Genomic DNA, 21781 nt, shown 5'->3' with positions numbered 1-21781 from the left:
GTTCTCTGCTGCATGCAACGTCAGGCAAATTTGGTCAGATTGGCTTCAGCTTTCTTTGGGTGTTGCTTGAGTTAACTTGCTGTGTCTTGTCCTATTCAACATGACCTGCTGTCTGTTGAGCAAGTGAAGGGGATAATTTGCAGAGGTACAGCGGTGTCAATGCCTCCACCACCCAATGAGAAAAACTACTCTTTGGCAGACCATTTTGCTGGTACCTAGTAGGCATGACCATGTGTTCACCTGTTTACTAGACCCATTTCAAATCCTCAGCAGTACAGCAGTGGCAGGAAGAGTTTCCTGTGCAGACCTAGTCTGAAATGAGCTTTTATAACTACAGTAAGGTAAAAAAAGAAGACATATGTGTACATACTTGCAAGGTGTAAAAGCTAGTCAGGGAAAGAGGGATGAGCTGAACCAAGCCAAGCCTGACTAGCTGCAGGTCCTCAGTTATCAGGAATACATATTAAAGTTACTGTAGCAAGCTGTCCTTCTGTGCAGATGTTTGTACGTCATATCATGCCATTTCAAAGAGCAGTTCCTACCTGCTGTACATGTATATAAGCCATGTTATTTTAAGTTTGTTCATTTTAACTCAGAGTCCACATCAATAGAGAACTGAATCTATTGCTTTGCGATCTCTTCTAGCTACAGAAATAAATTACTGCTGCCTGGCCTTGGTGTGCAAAATAGATAGCATGTTTATTCCATGACAGCATTCAGAGACACTTTTTCAGATGAATTCAGTTTCAAACAGCAGGAGTTTGTATATATAAGGCTGTTTCTAGTATGGTTTCATAATTAAAAAACAAAGAACTAAACCACTTCCTTAAAAATACACAAAAAATCATCACAATTACAAACACTGGTATTTAACAATGTATGTCTTTACACCAAAGAAGATTAATAGTGGCTTTTCCCCCCATGTGTTGATTCCAAAAAATAATATATACATAGTAGCTGAAAAAATAAAGCCCTCACACCTACTAAATGGGAAAGATTCTATTCAGGAAGGCACTTCTGGAATCACAAAGTGTAAGTAAAAGAAGGGTTATTTTTTTTTTCTCCAATACAAATGCTTATTCAAATGCAAATACTCCAGTAGTATTACAATTGCTGATTTTACTGCATTCTCATATAAATCATATTAGTGCTTCTGTTGTGACAAGCCTACTTAGAATTGCCACTGTTCTCTAATAAGCGTGCTGTCTTTAAACAGAAATTAAATAAGAATATTTTTTTCTTTTCCATGCAGAAGATTTGTAAGTAACATTAAGGTTAGCATTTAAATTGTTTTACTAGGGATTTTTTCTTTGTTTGGGTGAACAATGTTTTTCCAGGAAAAGAACATTCTGGGAGGAATGTCTCCCACACAACCAGTAGGGATTTGACTTTTATATTCTTCTTCTTCTTCTGTTTGAAAGCAAGATTAAAAGACTTGAGGAGATCAGCAAAAGATGCTGGAACTTGGTGTCTGTCTTTGTGATACCTTATGGCCACATCTCTGAAAGGCTCTGGGTTCAAGTTTACTCACTTCTAGAAAATGACTGTACACTCAGATGGTAACTGAGCCCTTTATAAAACTTAGCTCTAAATATTAGTTTTCTAGAATCACAGAATAATTGAGGTTGGAAGGGACTTACATCTTCCATCCTCTCCAAAACTCTGCTCAAAGCAGGTCTATTTAGATCAGGTCAGTCAAGGTCTTGTCCAGACAAATCTGAAGAACTCTAAGGATGGAAAGTCCATAACATCTTAAGGAAACTTGCATGGTATTTTTTTTCAATTCTGTAGTGAAAAAATGTTTTTCTGCTATCTAAGTGGAGTTCTTCATGTTTCAAATCGTGTCTCTAGTCACTCTTGTGCCCTTTTGTTAAAGCATGACTGTTCCTTATAGCCGGTTATTTTCCTTGTTCATAATCAACAGTTGGATGCCACCTTGTGAAAACATGGGTGATTTTGTGGGGAGAAAAAGCTGCTAACACTGAATAATATTTCTAGCATCTTTCTTTCTTGAACTGTGTGGACAAACCTGTGCACATTTAAGGACCCTCACTGTTTGACATTTGTGAAAAAAATGGACTTGAGGTGCAACATGGTACCCAGCATCACTACCCAGATAATTCAAGGAATGAGTATCACATGTTGTTGGATCTTGAAACCATGGCAAACTGCCTGTCGCCTTCCACTGTATGGATGGCTAAGCATTGCTTTTGGTAAGCTCTTGAATGCAGACCTTTAAGCTATTGCAGCTTACCTGGTTCATTTGCAATACAGCTGAACAGAAACTGAAGCAGGGAAGCACTTCTGCTGCTACTCCTGGAGCAGCAGTATCTTACCTACTCCAACATCTTCCGTTCCAGCCAGGTGAGCCAGAACCCAATTGGTTCTGCTAGAAAGTGATTTTCTTAGTAATTCAGAGAGTAAGGTCTGAGGTCTCTGTTGCACTGGTATATATGCCCATCTCCACTATAGCTTAGAACTCACCTGAGCTTCCTATAAACTACCAGGGCTGCAGTAATGATCTAAATACAGTGCTCTCAGCTTGAAGAAAATAGCAGGTTGTTGGTATTTATCTTCTTTGCAAATAATTTAAAGTGAAGTGCTGCTGTTTTGCATTTGATGGAGGTAACTGTGCCCAAGAACAGCTACTGAGTCTGAGCTGGTGCAGAGGGATGTATTAAACTGTATTTTATCAGCACTTCTTACCAAATGAATTTATGCTAGTACAATAAAAGCAAAGCAAATTCTGCATGTAAGGGCATCTTAACATGTTGCTGTGTATCCTGCATGAGCAGAAGAATGCAAGCCATAACCTCAGGTTATGGTTTTGCTCTAAGCTGCAACACCTCAAAGACTTTTAAGCGAGTAGACATGCAGTCAGCATCTGATGGGTTTATTTCTTTGATTGCTATGTAGATCTTATGGATTAATGGAAAATGAATCTTAAGAAAGCATCTAGCTCATGCTCCAAGGCAGGATCAGCTGAACCTTGAATGCTAGCTACTGACAGAACATGATTATGCATCACTAATCTACTGTTCCTAGAAAAGCACTTGAGAAACAAATGAAAACTTAAAAGCTGGTCCTACCATAACATGCAAGTGCTAGGAAGCTTTTTTGTTCCAAAAGGGATCAGCCTTGGCTTCATGTTGCTGTCACTGCTCAGACCTCCGTGGATATCATTAGGAAGAGGTCGACTGTTGTGTTGCTTATGAAGTGTTCTGCCCACCTGAGCTTAGTCATCCATTCTGCTTTTGCAGAACAGACATTTTATTAATGACTCAGAACTCTCAAGGCATTTCGCTATTTCTTTGGCTAACATTCCTTGTAACAGACATCCTAGAGAGCTCTAACCTCTCAGTCAATTCTTTGCCCACCCTGCACTGTGCTTATGCAATGTAAATGATGAGAACACTTAGTGGCATGAAAGCTGGGCAACAAGCCCATTCAAATTTAAGATGGAAAAGAGTCCTTAGAGCTTGGATCAGCACAGTATCAAGACAGCAGTTAAAAAACACATCCTGTTCCAGGTTGTGTGTATGTGTAATAACTTACACTTAAAAACCTTAGCTACAAGCCTGTAACTGTATCGGACTAGTTCTGATTGAAGCACAATGAAGGCAGACCAAGACTCAGGTAACACAGTCTAAGACATGGGGAAACAATGCTGGTCAGTGAGATGAGTGATGACCAGAATGTCAAGGCATCAGTTAACAAGTATTTTTTTGAGACACAGCATCAAAAGAGGTGTTTGAAGAATTTGTAAGTGCAGAACTGTGAAGTACTTGGACTTATTCATGAGGGGCTGTCCTGAGCCTGAGGGAAAGTTCTTGTCTTTTATATGAGGGTAGGATCTTGTAACTGGTATCACTAGTGACTTAGCTTGAAAGGGTGAGACCAGTCAGACAGTTTTGCCCTAGGATGTGAATGTTGGTGGAGTTGTGCTAAGGAACTCCTCTTGCAAACACCATGTTCCAAGTATGTATATCGAGGGTTAGGACAGACACAAACACAGCTGTGGAGATGCATGACAATCACAGATGTGCTTCCAAGAGAGGATCTGCTTTAACAAACTGACTTATTTTCCATTGGATATGCAATAGGGTCACTGTTTTGTAGATTGTGCGCTCGATTTTAGTGAAGATTTTGTGTTCTTTTTGTAGTGCAAATAGCCCAAATATTGCAAGGCTTTTAACATTTTCAAACTATTCCTTTGGCTCACCCATAGGATGGCAACAGTTCATGCACCTTGCAGAAGGCTGTCATAGCCAAGTCTCTGTGGTACCACTCTTTGGTACAGAGAAATATATTCCCTAGTTGCTTGCTGTGAAAGACATCTCTATGAAAGCAGTATCACCATGTGGAAGGGGTAAGAAAAACTTCCCAGTTTTGCCTTCCAGGGACAAATAAGTATGAGATACGATGTAAGTCTCATGCAGCAGCTGTTCCAGGAGAGGTGAGATAATCTGTAAGGCTGTCCTGACTTCTGGCTTTGTATAAGCAACATGATTTCCAGGTGAGCTGCTGCTTCTCTGACATGGTGACCTAAAAGAATAGCTTTAGAATGACAGAACTGCAGATTGGAAGCCAGGAAAAAAAAAAAAAAAAAAAAAAAAAAAAAAAAAGAAGAGAAGGACTGAAAAAAAAAATAGTGAATTATGTTTTGTTAAAACTGCAAGTGCCTCTGAGGGTGCTGTCCCTGCAACAGACTTACATGCTTTGCTGCAATCCCAAGGTCTAGCCAGGATTGATGATACACAGTGCCTGCCTGCATGAAGTTAATGAGGGCCTAATGGCTTCAGTGTGAAAGACTGTGGTTGAAAGGAGTTTTGGGGTAGGGGTCTGAAAGGTTTTAGCAAGGGTAGTTTTGGCATCATAGCATGTTACTAATTATAGTAACACCCAAGATCTTTGTGATCATCCCTTTTTCAATCTGAAGATTTTAGGCAGCTTCAAATAATAGCATAATCTGTGTGTACCAGTAAACTTCTTCTTTGGGTTTTATGACCAAGAAAAAAGAAATGGAGCGAGACAAGCTGCAACTACTAGGCAATGCTTAAGTGCCCACACCAAGGGGTGAAAGAGTTGAGGGGAAGAAGAGTTTCCTGCACTGCCACAGCAGTGTAGGTTGGGGATCGGCCATTCTGTTTGTTCCTGTTTATGAGCTGGGATACATTAAATTTACAGCCAACTTAATTTGAGGGAATGATGTGGATATTGAAAAATCTGTGTCACTCCTGAAATCATGTATAAAGGTTACTACCTTTGTATTTGATGACTTAGCTGTCTCCAAGCAGGATGAATAGGGCCTTTTATTTCTCAGAGTGCTTTTTAGGCTTAATACAATACAGCAACTCATTCTCTAATTTTGGTCTCCATTTCCCTTTTTGCTGGAAAATGGAAATGAGGCACATGGTGGGAGAAGAATAATATTAAATTCAGTGAAATATAAATATTGGTCTAAGTATAAAGGTGCTATAACCAATAAGCAGAGTGTTTGGCAGTTATATATGGCTTTATAAATATAAGTATTAAGTAATAGTGTATTTTACACAGTTTTGCAAAATGGCGTAAAGTAAGAGCATCCTCGAATTTAAACTAGAGTGAAATATCGATTAACTTTAGTAATAGCTGGTCCTACAAAAGGAAGAAAAACTTCAAAATGAAGCATTGAAATATTTATAAATACGCTATCTATTTAAAAATCAAAACCTACTGGAGATACTGAATCATTTTGATTAACTGCATTTTTTCATGCTTTTGAACATCACTGAAAGAATAGTGATTATTTCTTTTGACTGCTTTGGAGACTAAATCAGCATACACAAGTGTAATCACTTGAAAGAGTTAGGATCTCTTTCATGCTGAACTGTATTTCAGACTGCCCTTGAAATGATAAATTGTATTTTTAAGCCGTCTGCTAGCTAAGATGTGAAGGCAACAACTGATTGTCTGTATGTAGGATTTCAGACTGTATTTCAGTTTAGCAGTATGATTGGAACAAGGCTTGGCAGCTCATTTCTGTAGCTCAGTGAGATCTGCGAGACAAACATGATGCACAAACTTCAAATACATTATGTCTCAAACATCTCACTTTGCTACAATAGAACCATAAATGAAAAGTGCTCAGTGCATGGTACCAGGCAGGGAGATTTTCTGCTGTGACTGCTAACTCCAGCTGCTCAAGTGTCTTTAAATGTGTATGTATAAAAGGTATATGTATACATATAAAGCATAGGTGAAGAATGTGGCACAGCAGAATAATTTTTGCCCCATGTGTTATTGGATTGGTGCTTCATAAGTGGCTGTAGTTTTGCCACTTTCCAAGGAAAGACATCTTAACAAATACCAAACATTGCTGGTTTCTGAAGGTATGCAATTAAGTCTTGGAAAAAAGCTTCAAGGGAAGAAGGACTCTATATAAAGTGTCTTGCTTCTTATCACAATGTAGGAATGTTTCACATAAAATCACCTTTAACTGCTGCTTCTCCCTGCTATCTGGTACACCTTGAATGCATTCATGATGAGTGAAGAGCGGCAAAATTAGACTTCAGGTCGGCACCCCAAAGTGAGTAACTTCATCTTGCTGCACCCATGTTGTTTGTACACTTACAGGCCTGACTTTTCCCTGTCTGAAGATGATGTTTTCATGCTACTGACTGGATTCAGATCAAGACCTGACGTGTAAGCAATACAGGTGTTTTCATTCTAATCTTCAAGCCTATGTCTCTCTATACAGCCAACGTTTTGTAATATCAGGCAATACCTGATTTATTGTGAAGAGGACCAGAGCTATAGCACAATTCTCAGGTTTTGTGCATGGGTTCTGGACACAGGTCTAACCCTTTTAGATTACATAGAGTAGCACTTCATGCCTTATCTGCCTTCACTATGCAGCAGTCTGACATGTGTGGTTTTAATAGAGTAGAAGTATCAACTCTTCAAAGCTATGGTCAGCCTACAGAGGTAAATGACAGCCTTCACTGTACTTAATAGCACCAAGGTATAAGCTGTTTCGGGATATATCAGTTCCATTAGCAAGACTGGTAAGCTGAGAGTTTCCCACCTGTAACTTATTTCTTTTTAAAATGTATGTAACTTTACACCTGATACACATATGCAGACATGTTGACAGAAAGAAGCGTGCGTACTATACAAAGTGTGTTGAGCTGGCAGAAGAGCTAGGAAAACAGCAGGCACAGGTCAGCAGCAATTTCTGTCTGCTTTTTTTTTTACTGACATATTTTTCTTATGTTGATAGAGCACCTGAACTCCATTCAGATATGTAACAAAAGCCATCTTCACTCCAAAGTCGGTATCTTCCTTTCAGCTGAATTTGTTATATTATCGGTTTATGTTAATTATATTAATTAGATGACAGAACACAAGTAGAAGCAGGAATGAGGTAATAAACACAGGTTACAGCAAACTTCTGTCAACTGTCGTCTATTTTGACTGCCAGCAGGAAATCTGGTAGATACCTCCTTTCCTGCAAATCAAAGTGAGTAACTCTCTCTGAATATTACCTTCCCATTTCATTTAGTAAATTGTTGATGAACAAATTGCAAAGTTTGAGAATGTAATTATTCAGAATTAGTAGTGAATTTCTTCAGCACATAATTGACATTCTGTGGATCTTTTGATTAGCAGCTGAAAACAGTTTGTAATTGATGCTGTAATTACCTAGCACAGTGATCACTCAAATGAGTCTGCACTGGTATAAATATGGGTAAACCCAATTATTCAACCAACATACACAGCAATGAAGCTTGTAACAGGAGAATACACGTTCACCTGCAGGAATCAAGCACAGAAGACTTGCAAACAGGTATGGGTCAAAAATTGCCTCAGAATTCATTTACTTCTAACTCTGTTCTGTGTCAGATACCTGTGGGTTCCCACTTCATGGATTCACATCTCACTTGGGGGTCAGGGAAGGGTGGTCTAAATGTGGTTGCTGTATGGAAATTGGCACAGAGAGTAATTATGAAGGGTGGAAAACACTGTATTATCTGTGGGATGTTCCTTCAGAGCATGAATCATAGAATCAACCAGGTTGGAAGAGACCTGCAAGACCATCAAGTCAAGTATTTTCACCTGCATGATCATGCAGCAGACCTGTCCTGTGAGAGGGATGTATTTCCCTTCTGTCTTTTAGATACAAAAAAGCAGAGTCCTCCTGTAAGCAGCTGAACGGGGAAATACTTTTTCTGCATGGATTATTCCGAGCCCACTGGTATAATAGGAGACCGTGTTGTTTGCAGACCAGTATCCCTGCCCAGAATTAAAACACCTTTTGTAAGAAAAAAGTAAATAATGTTTCAAATAATCTTTCTACAATTGGTTTATGAGCTGCATAACTACCCTGGCACTTCTGTTATGCTCTCCAAGACCTAGATATATAAATGCAATTATTTTTTATTGCATTTTTTAGCTTCTCAGAATAAGTCTATTCATGTGGAATGGGCTTTCCCTTGACCTTTTGTAGATACAGTAATCTTTTCATCTCCAGCTGCTTCTAGTTGGCAAGAAAATAAACATTTAAGTGCTCCATTACATTTACTGCCATTTTCTGTGGACCACTAGATGGCACAAGAACACAGTGTAGGAACAGGATTTTTGCCTTGCCGTTGAGTTGGCCCTGTAAATCCGCTTACTCCTCTTACCTTTAACCATACTCAGTTACCCAAACCACGAATCTAGGAATATGAGTCTGAGAACTAAACCGTAGAGTTTTGCCCGTGACTGCCCAGAAAGTAAAAATTTGGTATGAGCTTAAGAATTGACAATAAATGTAAAAAGTGAGAATCCCTTCATATGAGCTCTAATAAGCTTAGTTAGGCAGGCTTTTTCTTCACTGTAGAAGGGACCCAGATTTACCTAGTCACCCAGTCACATACAGCTTTGTAGCGATACAGAACCAAAGTTTAATGTGAGTCATCCAGCAAACTGTCATGTTCACCAGGTGTCTTTAAATAAGAAAATGGTCACTAATTCCCAGCCATTTCCTTTCACTGAATTAATTCCCCATATATTCCCTTCCTCACCTGTGGGTCTTCATACCTGCATCCAGGCCTCTGCAATCCCCACTAGCCAGCAGCTAAGATATGGCACACAGGCAATTTTCTTCCAAAGAGCAGATCCCACTTTGTTTTTCTCAGTGGCTCTTATTTGCCCTTGTGAAGCACAGGGCATGATTTGTCCTCTGGATAAGACATGTGGCTGTAGAATTTCTGCTTTTTTGCCTGAGAGAAGAGGGAGCTCACTCTCTTTCTCTTCAGATATTGCTAAGTCATGAGTGAATCATGCAACACAAGACTGAGAAGAGCTGAGGAGAAAAAGCTCTCCCTCCTTCTTCCCCCACCTTGTTTCTGAAGTAAATATGAATATACTCTCCACTTAAGGAATTTGGAATGAGCTGTGTATGAAAACTAAAACTCTGTTTCCACAAGCGGTGTGAGAATTAAGCCTGGGGCTTTGAATAACTTGGGAAGTAAATACAAGTAATCTTATAATATGGACTGTAGTGGCCTTAGAAACCTATTGGGAGCATAGAAGGGCAGAAAGACCTTGGAGTGAAACACACATTTGAAGGCATGTCTGTAATGTTGTGTTCAGACCAGGTCTGTTGTGTTCCAACAAACAAATCGCATACTGGGGGAAGGTAGGCTTCGGTTTGCCTGCAGGTGTAGAAGAGTTACTTGGCTGTCCAAGCAGCAAGTTAGGTGCCAGCATCAAATGAAGGAGCATGTGGTGCATTCCTCTTAGTGAAGATTCAGCCAGGTAGTTAAGGCACAAGACTGGCGCTCCTGCCCATATAATATTGGATGAATCACTTAATATGTTTTTTTCTCTTTATCTGTCAATGCATTAACTGTGTGATTTGTGATGATAGTCTACAAAGGAAAGGAAGCAGCCCATGATAACTTTGACCTTACAATCTCAAATTTGCTGCCTACATAAATTTTTCATATTTCCTATTTAGCTTATCTGTGATTAAACCTTTTCTGTATTTGATCCTTAATCATGAATGTATTCTTCCCGTAAATATTATGGATTCTGAAAGGATACGAGGAAAGCAGAAGACTGAGAAGGAACAGACAAATGCTGCAGAAATAATGTAACACTGGACAGACTGGCTGCAGTGTTTGTGGCTTTGTGCACTTTGAGCTTTGCACACTTGGGGAAGCAAAGAATGTAGGCCTGAACTTTAAGTCTGTCTTGGCTGCTGCTTTCAGCATTTCTTTTTCCCCTGAGGAGGATGCCAGGTGTCTACTTGAAAATAGAAAGTGTTTCCAGGCAGGGTTTTCTGTGTGTGTTCTGTGATCCTGTACTCACAAAGAAGAAAATAACTTCTTACAAAGGCTGGGCACTAGATGGAATACATGGTGGGCTTTTTAAAAAATAGATTAATACCTGTTTAATGAAAGTCTGCTTACAACGTCTGTATAGTGCTTAGATAAATATGACTGAAGTTTGTCCCATTAATGTGATTAATTTGTACCTTCTTGTGTAACATAATGTACGTTGTTCTGCACTTCTGTCGCTAGAGGCAGAGCAGTTGGTGGAGAAGTTGTAGACTTACACGAAAACACCTTTCATCTTTATTTGAAAGGGTTCCTAAAGGAAAAACTTGGAGCAGAGGGAGCACCGAGAATCAGACAACAAAAGGGTCTTATGAATTCATGGCATATGTGGGAGAGAGCAATTACTGTTTTGCAGATCAGCATTACTCAAAAGAAATAGTTCCACTGCAATCTTGCTGGTTATTCAGCATTTTTGTGAATCACAGCAATACAAAATTATTAGCTGCATGACCCCAGTGCAGAAGCTCCCCATGAATAACTTTAAGTTTGGAGTTTAGTAGCTTTGAATGCACTGGGATCACGGGGGCCTGAGTGTGTTCACACCAGCTAGTGCCTGTGTGTTGCAGCAACCCGGGCATCGTGGAAACAACCAGTGTTCTCTTGTAGCTGGAGCCAAGAGCTTGCATCTGCAGTGCAGTTGGGGCAGCCCCCCTGGTTGCTGTCCCCTCCTCCTTGCTGACTGAACCTGGAGTTGGAGAACAAGCGCACCTTTGCTAGCATGGCTATGCTTGAAGTGGTTAAAATGAAAGAGGAGAAATCAGAGCCATGCTGAGGACTGCAGGGCTGACCACCAGCCACCTCACCCAGACTAGCCCGTGGCTCGTAATGAGCTTGAGTGTGCCGGGTATCAGGCACACTATCAAAACCTGTGGTGGTGCAAGCCAGAAGGAATGGACTCTCCCACGTGAAGAAAGAAAAGTATTTGGTTGAAGGAGGAAATAAAGCACTTATCCCACAACCTTAAAGCTAAACCCCCATGAAAGGCTGAAGCGTTGATTATTTTTAGCAGGGGAGAGCCTAGGGGGAGGGTTCGTCAACTAGATTAAACCATCGTTAGGAGCAGAGCAGGATTCTCCTGCAGCACTTTCCTTTCCATCACACCTGCATCCTGATGTGAAATAAAAATTGTGTGTGTGGCAGGGGGGAAACATGGAGGAAGGAAAAGCTGCACTTGGAGAGCTGAAGTGGTCTCAGATAGTGATGGAGTCACTCTTTCCTGTCAATGCATTTGCCTTCTTAGTTACTCTTGTGGTGATTTCTCACTGTTAATCCCCAGTATATCCTCCGAGAGTTGTTTATCATCCTGGAGCAAGATGTTCCAGCCTCCTCTCACCACTCTGTCTTCCTGCACGCAGTGGTGCTGATATGTCTAAGTGTCCTGAAGAGCTGAGGACAGTGGGAGGATGCTTTCTCCTTTTTGTAAGCTCTCTGGGCCCATTACTTTTTGCTCAGCACTGTTCTAGTTCCCCCTGGTTTCTCCCAGGCATCCAGGCTATGAGAGGCAGTACTGTCATGCTGCAGCAAACAAGAGGCTGCACAGCTGCTGGGGCATTCATCCACACTGAACCAGGTGCTGTCTAACCTTCCCTTTTCAAGCACATGTTTAAACATTGTTCAAAGCAGTCTGGCCACTGTGGGATGGCATAGGTGGGTTGGGCAGGACAGGGTATTATTCAAAACTGCCCTTTGCCCGCTAGGTTTTACTAATTTCCTGTGTCTGCTGCATGACTTATCTCTCAGACAGAAGAAAAAGAAGGCTAGGAGAGTATGCTTGCCCCAGAGAGAGAAGGTATTTGGGAGGGCAGCTGGAGCTTCAGCCAGATGTTGTGGCAACAGAAGCTGGATCTTTTTATGTGGAGAAAGCACATGAATATAAGAGGTGTCTTCAGAAACTATGAATTATGGTCTGACGTGGTCTGAGTCTCTCTTCTGCCCTTCTGTTTAATTCTTTAGGTCACAGCCATTTACAGAAGAAAATCTGTTAGGTGACAGTCTTTCCCAGAAGACTTACATGATTTTAGTCCTGGTACCATGCCCTGGTTTTGCAGTGCTCTACAGGCCCTCAGCCTTAGCATCTCTGAGGCTAGAAGAGGAGGCTTGTACATAAACCAGCACTATGTATTTCCTAAGACCTAAACTTGTAAGGGGAGAAACTGAAGACATAAAAGCAGATAATCTGTGTACAGACCTGTTGACTTTAGAAGCCTACCAGCTCAGAAGTGAAGGACTACTGGGACCCCCAACTGTGAATGGAGGAAAGATGGACTGGAGCCTATCTCTTTTAAGTCTTTCTGGATACTTTAGGAAATGTTCCTTTAAACCTACTGAGATGGTCTCTCCTCTACAAGTTTTTACAACAGATTAGTCTGCCTTCAGGAAGCCTTGTACAGTTGCATGAAAATGTTTCTTATCCTAGAATATTCCTCCACTTACTTTATAATCTGAGAGATGAGACCCCTTCAGAGCTTCTGAAGGGCCTCCTGAAGCCCCTGTGGTCCTAAGTGTGAAAACCCTTTCCTGAAGAGGTATCTAAATGGCTGAGCTGTATGAAATTCAAATGTGTATTTCTCTGTTTGATATAGACAACCTGTTTTTTTTTCAGTTTAAACCCATGTTTTTTACAGTAAATTGCCTTCCAGTAGTTCAACAAAAATTTGAAAGATTATATATACAATTACAGACATCTCCAAATCTGTCACAGATGTCCTTGGGGTTATGTATGCCTAAGGGGAAGCCTTGGCTTTTAAAGGCGGCAGAAGCAGGAGAGATGAAAGGGAAGAGGCCAGTTGTTTTCACAGAAATATGGGAATTATCAGACTGAGCCAGATTTAGGTTGTATAGTCAGGAATGGATACGCTGAGCGCAGAAGGGGACTCTATTACTGTTTCCACCCACTGGTGGAGTACATGCCTTCAGTCATGTAGGCTGCTGGTGTCTGCATAGCTGAACCATCTCCCTTTGGAGCTGGAATCCCTGCAAGCAGAACTAGAACTTAATTACTCTGGTTGTTCCTCCTGGGAAGGGATCCACATGCTGGCGTCTGGTGTCAGCCTGAACTAAAGGAGGAGCAGAGAAGGAGGAGCCATTGCATTACTGTGGAACAGCTGCATTTTGGGATGAGTGCCAAAAGTGGGGGAGGAAAACTTCTGGAGGCCTGAAGAGATAGGGAAAGGCAGATCCCTCCAGATCTGAGGCTTCAAGAGACCACTGCTCTGTGTAGGCAGGAGCTGAGATGCTGTGTGGTAAGATCTGCTTCAGTAGAAGGGGAGTTCCCTCCTGCGTCTTCATGCAAACCACTTCCCCTAAATCCCAGGCTTTATCACAGATCTAGGCTAGCTCTCTGGGGTGGGCTGCAGAGCTACAGCCTCCACCGCTTTCCACTCCCTGGCACCAGATACTGGTAACCTCTAGATTTAAAGATGCAACACTTTTGGCTCAGAGGGTCTCAGAGCCAAAACCAGCAGTGGGGCTCTCTGAACCCTCTTCAGTAGTCTGAGGCAGCACAGTATGGGAAGCTTATGTTCAGGGTGAGGAACTTGGCATGTCTGTGTAATGTAGCTGCCACAGTTCTCAGCCTTTCATGGTTTTTGCTTCATTGGGTGCAAGTTGGGAGCATTCCAGCAGGGCAGGCAAATACAGGATTCGAGAATACTGGCAGGTAGCTCTCAAAGAGCTGGCTGCTTACTATGAGTTGTTGAGCATAAGGACCATGTATTGTTTTTCCCTCTGGATGTTTAACATCAGACACTTAGCAACTCTGCAGGCATGCCTGTGCTTCCAGTGACTTCATTTAGAAGTGTCCAGCCACACCTGGGGGAGCTGTGAAGTGCAAGATGGGATGACAGCATCTTTTGTAAACACAACAGGATTTCCTGGGATTATGTTTGAATGCTTGGCTCTCTTGCGGAAGAGGAGAACATATCTGGTCTTTGACAAAGCCATGAGGAGGCCTTCTGTATTACGTAATTTATAAGGCCGCTGGTTGTCATCAAGCCAGCAATTGGCTTCAAACAGAATGATTTAGGGATATCCACATAGTTTTGTTGAACAAATCCAAATTGCATGGGATACAGTTGCATTAAAATCTTTCATCAGTCTAAGCCATGTTTCTGTCATTCTTTTCTTTTTCTATTTTTTTCTTTGTAAGCATAAAAAGAAACGTAGTGTGAACCAGCTAGCTGTGTGTTACTTGCAGGAATGTGCCATAGGATTATGTTGTGACCCATCTAAGTGCTTTTTCAACAGCTCACAGCTTTTTGGTTTATTCTCCATAAAGCTTTCTTCCTTTTTTGTATTTAAAATTTGTTTGACTGCCTCAACAAGGCATAATAAATACATCCTAATGAACACTACAATGAATGGGAAGCTACTTTGGCAAACTAATTTAATTTCCATGAACCTCATTGTTAGTTTAATATAGTCAATAATTATTGTGTGTTCTTTTTGAGGGCAAATGCTTTTCTTGGAATTAAAACCATATTTTGAGCACAATGCTTAGTTCTTGTTGAGTGGCAGTGGGCCAGGTAAACCATGTTGTTCTAGGCCTGTTTGGTGGTATGTGTAAGCTTTTTAATGTACACTTAATGCATAATATCTGCAAATAATGTGTTTAGCAGTCAATCAGACAGCATTTGACTGGGCTGTCAGTGAAGTGCACACAGGAAAGGACACATTGGTTTGAATTTCCCTGTCTGTTGATGGAAATAGTCTTTGTGGTATTTGTCCTGTTGTCTTACTGAATCCAATCAGTGCTACAACTCACAGACATTTTCTTAGGTGCGACCAATGCATATAATTTCAGAAATTCTGAGAAGCATTTTTAGGAAAAATATGTTTTAAAGAATAAATCTTACTTGGACCAGTGATCGTGGTTCCCACATATTGTGGCATAGCTATCAGTACCATGCTGAAGTTTGCTCTGATAAAGATTATGAGCTAGGAGATAATCAGTATCTATAGCATTTCCTATAGTATTACTGGAAGCATCCTCCCTAGAATGTACACTGTCCAAGTCCATGCAAGGCAGTTGGTTCTGATCTCCTGAGGTTAATCTGGTTCTATAGTGCAGGGACTGAAGTGTCCCAAAGATGGGGTTCAAGTGGTTCTTTACTTTAAGCAGCCATTGGATTTCAGCAAACATCAGAGAATTTTGGGGTAGCAGACAGCTCCTTTCCTGTCTGAGCGGTATCTTTTCTGGCATGGGATGTTAGAGATACAATCTTCTTTTCCAATGTAGTGAAAGGAAGTATATCTTGGTCAAGATTAGTATTGGCAGGAGATAACATTTACTTGGGAATTAAGGTGTATTGTTCTAGCACAATATACTACAATTTAAATCATTCACAATGCAATCTCTTCTGTGGGTCCAGTTTGTAAACTAAATCAGAAACTGAGGTTTTCACTGGTGCATTCAGTTTCAAAGTACTGAATACTGCATATAACGTCAGGAACAATTCTCATTTTCTTGCATCATATAATTTTCTAAAGTAGTGGCTCTACCCCTCTTTCCATTGCCATCTGAATATGTCTCTGACTTTTTTTTAATTTGTCATTCTGGAAAAATACTCTAATACTGTCATGTTCAATAAACTTGTTTCAGCTCACCTGCTTTCACTATGCTATTCCTGGGTGAATGAATGAGTTAAAGGTTTTAGAATTAGCTGTTTACGGGTACTTGAAGCTCACTGCTGCAGACTCTGAGGAAAGTTGAATGTGCTCCTCCTGAGGACTGTGCTAGCAGTTTCCATTGAACACTGGTGTAAGGACCAAGAGGACATGAAAAGTGTAAGGCATAAGGAAAGGGGGTTCAGAATAAAACCAAATAAGGCAGAATTTGCCAGAAGTACAATGATATTCAGACCTCCTTTTCTCTGTTCCGTAGAGGACTCTATAGGAAGTGTCTCACACTGACAAAAGCGTGTGATGGAATGATGATAGAAGGCTTTTGCTCTGTCCCTAGATGTTCACTGAAGGGTAGTTTTCTTCTCTGAAAGCATCTTGTTTATTTGGATGGGATTAATCATTGCCAGTCTAGCCTTAAGGGGTTATGCTCTTCCACACTGTAGGTTTAAACTTGTCTTGGATGGGGAACATGATAGCAGAGTACTGTGAATTTGAAGCACAACTGTGATGTGCAGAAGTAGGCATCTGAATGTGGACTTTGGAGTCAGTAGAAGACATGCTGCTCAGGGCAGCAGAAGCTGGCCAGGATCCCTGTTTTTGCTCCTGCCTGGGAATTGCTGATCTCAGTGCACAGGCTAGATGTGGAAGCTATGTGATTTTTGCTAGAGGAGTTGTCCTTCCAACTCTTTATTCCAGAGATCCGAAACCTCAGGTGCCTTCTGGCCCAGGGAGATGCCTGCGGCTCCCAGGGGTTCTCTGCTCCCTCTTATGCCTTCAGTGGAGGTGCATGGAGGCAATGGACAGCTTTGTGCATATGGGAAATTGGAGCCTTTCACCTCTTTGAGAGCAGTATGTGGGTTATCTTTAGTTTGGTAGGGCAAAGTATTCTGGCATGATTTTCTGGAAAGATTGCTGGGCCCTGACCTCTTTTGACCTGATTTAATTGAGGATTTTGTCAAGCTTATTACATGGGATTTTCTTTGGCAGCACTGAGTGAACAAAGCAAGCTGATGGCAAATTATCATTTACACGTGTACAGAATGAAACATAAAAATAGCTCTTCAAAAAAAAGTTTCCTTTCCAGTGACATATAATAACCTTCCTTTAGTAGCCTGTCACAGACCTCAAGATCTGTATGACAGGTCACCTCAGTTTCCTCAGTTTTATGTCTTCCCGGACACGTTACTAACACGTGGCTGAATAATACAAAAACCCCACATCTGAGTATTAATTTCTCTTTTTAAAACACATCACTGGTTCTAAAGATGTGCCCATTTTGTGTCTGCCTACCAGGAATATCATCCAGTACTTTCTGTTGCACCTGGCTATCAAAAAAGACCTTTTACATACTCCCACATAATTATTTCAGGCAAAAAATAACAGCTGCATACACAAAGCATTTGCTTTGGAAGGGCTTACATATTCATCAGATCAGGGGTGAAAATGAAGAGCAGTAAATTAAAAGTATGTGGCCAGTGACACTGGAGCACTACAGCTTGAATCTCAAGTCTCTGTTCTGACTCCATAAAATTAGATATTTTTGGAATACATTTGAATAGCAAATACCTAAAGCTTCCTGGTTGACATGTAATGTGGCAGAAAATAAAGTTCATCAGTTCTGAGTAGAAATCAGGCTGAAGAGGTTTAATTTTTTTATCCTGTTAAAAGGTGAATGTGCAGTTGGTGAATGTAAACAACCAGTTAGTATGTAGTTGTGTTCTAGCAGCAGCATGGCCACTTGTGGACAGAAAGAGCTGGATGCATCATACACCAAACCCACCATCAAACTGGCAATAAATGGAGTCTATAGGGCTAATTCTGGGACATATCAGGGAAACATCTATTACATAAAAACAAGGCTCTCTGTGAGTATTAAACCGCAGAATATTGGGCTGAAAGCTACTTGCAGTACAGCATATTTCATGGTGTGAATGAGTGAGACAACAGGACAGGTTAAAAAGGAATGACAGGAGAATTTATGAGCTTTCCTTACAGTTTCTAGGAAAAATGCAATTTTTTCAGAACATTATTAAGTGAAAGGGCTGTTCTGTACTGAGAAGTAATATTTCAAACTTCTCCATGGAAAGAAAAAACATGTTACACAGAAACAGACAGCGGTCTTATTTGAAGAAACAGTCCAGAAATTCTCTGTTATAGCTCATCACCTCCCTGATGACAGGTATATCTCTGGGCTTAAGACAGTCAATAAGCTCCTTGGGTGACATTGTTCATGAGCAATTTTTGTTGTCTTCATAAGAATCAAGAGGTCATAAGGTCTCTTAGTGACTCCTCTGCCATTAACAGTCTCCCCTTTCTTTGTCCTCACAAGGTTACAGCAAACCGGCTGTCATCGAGTTAGTTGTACTCTTTTAGACAGCTTTTTATTTTCAAGCTGTGAAAATAGGACAACAGGAAGAGGTGAGGATTTACAGCTAGAATAACAGTAAGAGTCACTATTTTACAGAATAAATTTAAAGTAACCTCTTTGTCCTGTATTTTGAGGTATGCATCTTTCAGGACTGAAGAGATCTGAGTTAAGAAAAAGGATTTTAAAATTGGGGGGGGTTAAGTAAAACTCTGGAAAACCTGCTGAAGATCCTATTGTTTAATTAATTACAGGCCAGCTGCAAAATGCAGGCCTGAGCAGTAACTTTGATGTTGCTATGCAACTATTGCCTTTCAATCCTGAGAGAATGTGGAAGGAAGGAAAGCATCAGTTTTCCTGTAATTGAAAGCTAATGAAACTACAGATTTTCACCTTTTCAAAATGTTATTAGCTACCAGACTCAACAACTTGCCAAATTTGTGGAAGAAAAAACTTTGATGACTGAACAGGTCTTGAGTCTTAGGGCTCATTCCACGATTGGCTTTGGTTTTGTTATTTAGAAGGTGTCTATATCTGACCTGCCATAACTGCATGCTATATGTTGACATCAGTGGCATTCCTAAGTGTCAGGAAAGGAGACTAAACAATAATTAATGGGCTGCCAGAATTGCTGAAAACTGGTATGTGAACTGGATGCTTTTCTTTTACCCCACCTTTTTTTTCTTTTTTCTGCCTTCTATTTTCTGTTTGGCTGTTTCTTGTTCATGTTATAAAAAGAAACAGGTAAAGAATCACTTCTCTAGGATCAGTGTAAGAAAGATACAAAAGAGGTACTGAAACAGACGATTTCCTCTGAACATGAGTCTTATGTGTTGCCCATCAATCTCTGTAATTTCACCCATACATTTTAAATTCTAAACAAATTCATCAAAAGTAGAAGTTTAAAAGACAGTAAGTCCATAAAAATATGAAAATTCTTTGTGAGAAAGCAGACAGAGTTTGAGTTCAGTCCTTACCTTACCTGTACTATTTGCAAATGTGATTGTCAGCATTCATGTTCTAAATTAGTTGTGACCTACGCAGCCTTTTGCCCAGTCAAACAGGTAATGTGTATGGCAGGGAAATTGAAGTATTGTGAAAGTCAGGGCAAGGGTGGAGAATATGAGATACTAAGAAAATAGGGCAATTACCGTGGAAGAGATTTTGGGACTTAAGAACAATCTGATCGATAGTGCAGCGGGAGCTTTCGTTAGTATGATGGGCAGTTAAAAGTCTTTTAATGGCTATAAGGATATGTGAAAATCTTAAGATCCTTGTCATAGCAGGATTCGTGGATAAATGGTTCCCGCCTGGCAGTGCTGTCTGGACAGCAGCTTGTACCTGCAATGCAATTTACTTTTCTGCATGTTTCTCCCCTCAGCCACCCTACCCCCTTTTCTCTTCCCCTGCTGCTTGACAAGCTTCCTCACTTACATCACTGCCAAGGTAGTCATAAATCAGCTGGGAAATGAGGAATGACTAACTTCCTTCCCCTTGGGGAATTAGCACGCTGCTGCTATGAAACACTTAGGTCACCTGTCTTCCCAGCAAAAAAAGCAGCAAGTACATAGTGTACTATAATAACTTCAGTGCTTTTCTTCCCTTTGGACAAGCCACTACAGTGGCTACAGGGTTGGTTTTTTTTATACTCTAGGTGTTTTCTGCTAATTTTTACATATAGGAGTATTTTTTTCAAGTAAAGTTTTCTCAAAAGATTCACATTTTCCAGTATCTCTAAAAACCCCTGTGCTGTTTCTGAAACGCTGCAACACTCCTGGGCAGACAACTGCAAAGAAAGTAGGTATCAGTGGCTCTAAAAGGGAACTATATGACATTATAGAAACAAAATAAAATATGGAATCACAGACATAGTGTAAAGCAGAGTGAAAGGAGGTTTTTGAGCCGAGTACAGGACCCCAGCAAGGCTGGTAAATATAAAAAATATAGGTTGCGGAGCAAGCCTGACCATGAAATTGCATTGCCTATTTTGCAGATATCAGTTTGTTACTCTGTGCCAGATTTCACCTAGTTAGGAAAGAGGCTGGTACTCCTGTCTTCAGAAATGCAGCGTGGCTGATTTAGCTCATCTTTTTTTGGTGAATTTTGTGATGTACAGCTAGAAGGCACTGTAGAAATGTAAACAACTGTTTGGGAAGTAGTGTAGTTCTGTTACAATCTGTGCAGCTCCTGGGAAAGAGTGCACTGAGTTGTCTAAAAGAAAATGGAGTTCATGTGAAGAGTTAAATGAAGCAAAGAAGGTGGCAGAGATGGATGATTAGAAGAGGGAATTATGAAAAGTATAAAGAAAAAAATGGGTGAGTGACATCTGCCCGAGAAAAAGAAGCTGGAGAGGAAATGAGGAAGGGCAGTTCACAAATGGAAGGGGTGTACCCCCCCAGCAGTACTGTCTACCTGTCCTTGATGGAATGCAAAGAAGCAGCTGCATCTGAATGCAGAGGTGGTGCCAGCCCTTGTTAGAGAGAAAAGGCTCAAAGTTCATAAACCATTGGCACTGTGTGTGCTTCTCATCTGACATGAAGCTGATTTGCTCTGAAATGGAAGCAAATTGTTTTACAGCCTGAGGCTGTTCCTATAACACAGTGAACTTGACACAACTCTGTTATGGCATTGCCAAGCTGGAGCAAATTAAGTAGCACTTGTTTTCCTGCCTCTGTTAAGTCATCCTGCTTTCCTTCTCCAACTTTTACAGTAGAAACCAGGTAACTAGAAAAGGGCCCAAAACTGTAGCCATTGAGATTCATACAAGACCTTAAGAAGAGTTCTTGAGTGTAAGCCTAGGTGATTTAGAGAGAGCACCTTTCCTTCACTGCAGATGTTTTCAGAACAAGTTAATAGCATATAAATTAAAAAGACATTGAAGGCTCCGGCTTTAAGACCAATGCCACAGGAGGGCAAGCCAGTACAAGATGAGGCAGGTGCGGAAGCAAAATCAAAGGGACGTCAGACTGATTAAAAATAAACCACATCAGAAGTGTAACTGGTGAGTGACTTACTCACTCTGAGTCAAGTAAGGTAGGGAATACAGTATTCCTTTACCCTGTTTCCTGGGGAGAGTTTTTTGACCAGGTTAAGAGTTGAAGAAGGTCCAGTACAATAGGCTGTGGTCATCAGAGGAAAGATGAAGACTGAACTTATCTGGGCTGAATGGGAGCTGATACCATGATGTCTAGTGACCAGGGATCTGTAGTTCACTCTTCCATAGCACACATTCTCTTTTTTTTGCCTTTTTTTTTTTTTTGAGTAATTTCACCTGTGCCTCTGCTGCAGGAAGTGTCTTCATTACAGAAATGAACTAGCTCATATTTGTAGTATCTTTGTTTCATTATATTCCATAGAGGGCTGTGTTGTCAAGGAGCTCTAAAACTTGCACTCCACTTCTTTCAGTATGGAGAACGTTTCTATTTGC

The sequence above is a fragment of the Neopsephotus bourkii genome, unplaced genomic scaffold, assembly GCF_033783945.1.
Source record: "Neopsephotus bourkii isolate Nb327-2 ecotype Australia unplaced genomic scaffold, CSIRO-AGI_Nbou_v1 NB_1767, whole genome shotgun sequence".
In the NCBI taxonomy this organism is placed as follows: domain Eukaryota; kingdom Metazoa; phylum Chordata; class Aves; order Psittaciformes; family Psittacidae; genus Neopsephotus; species Neopsephotus bourkii.
Note: the sequence above shows the minus strand (reverse complement) of the source record.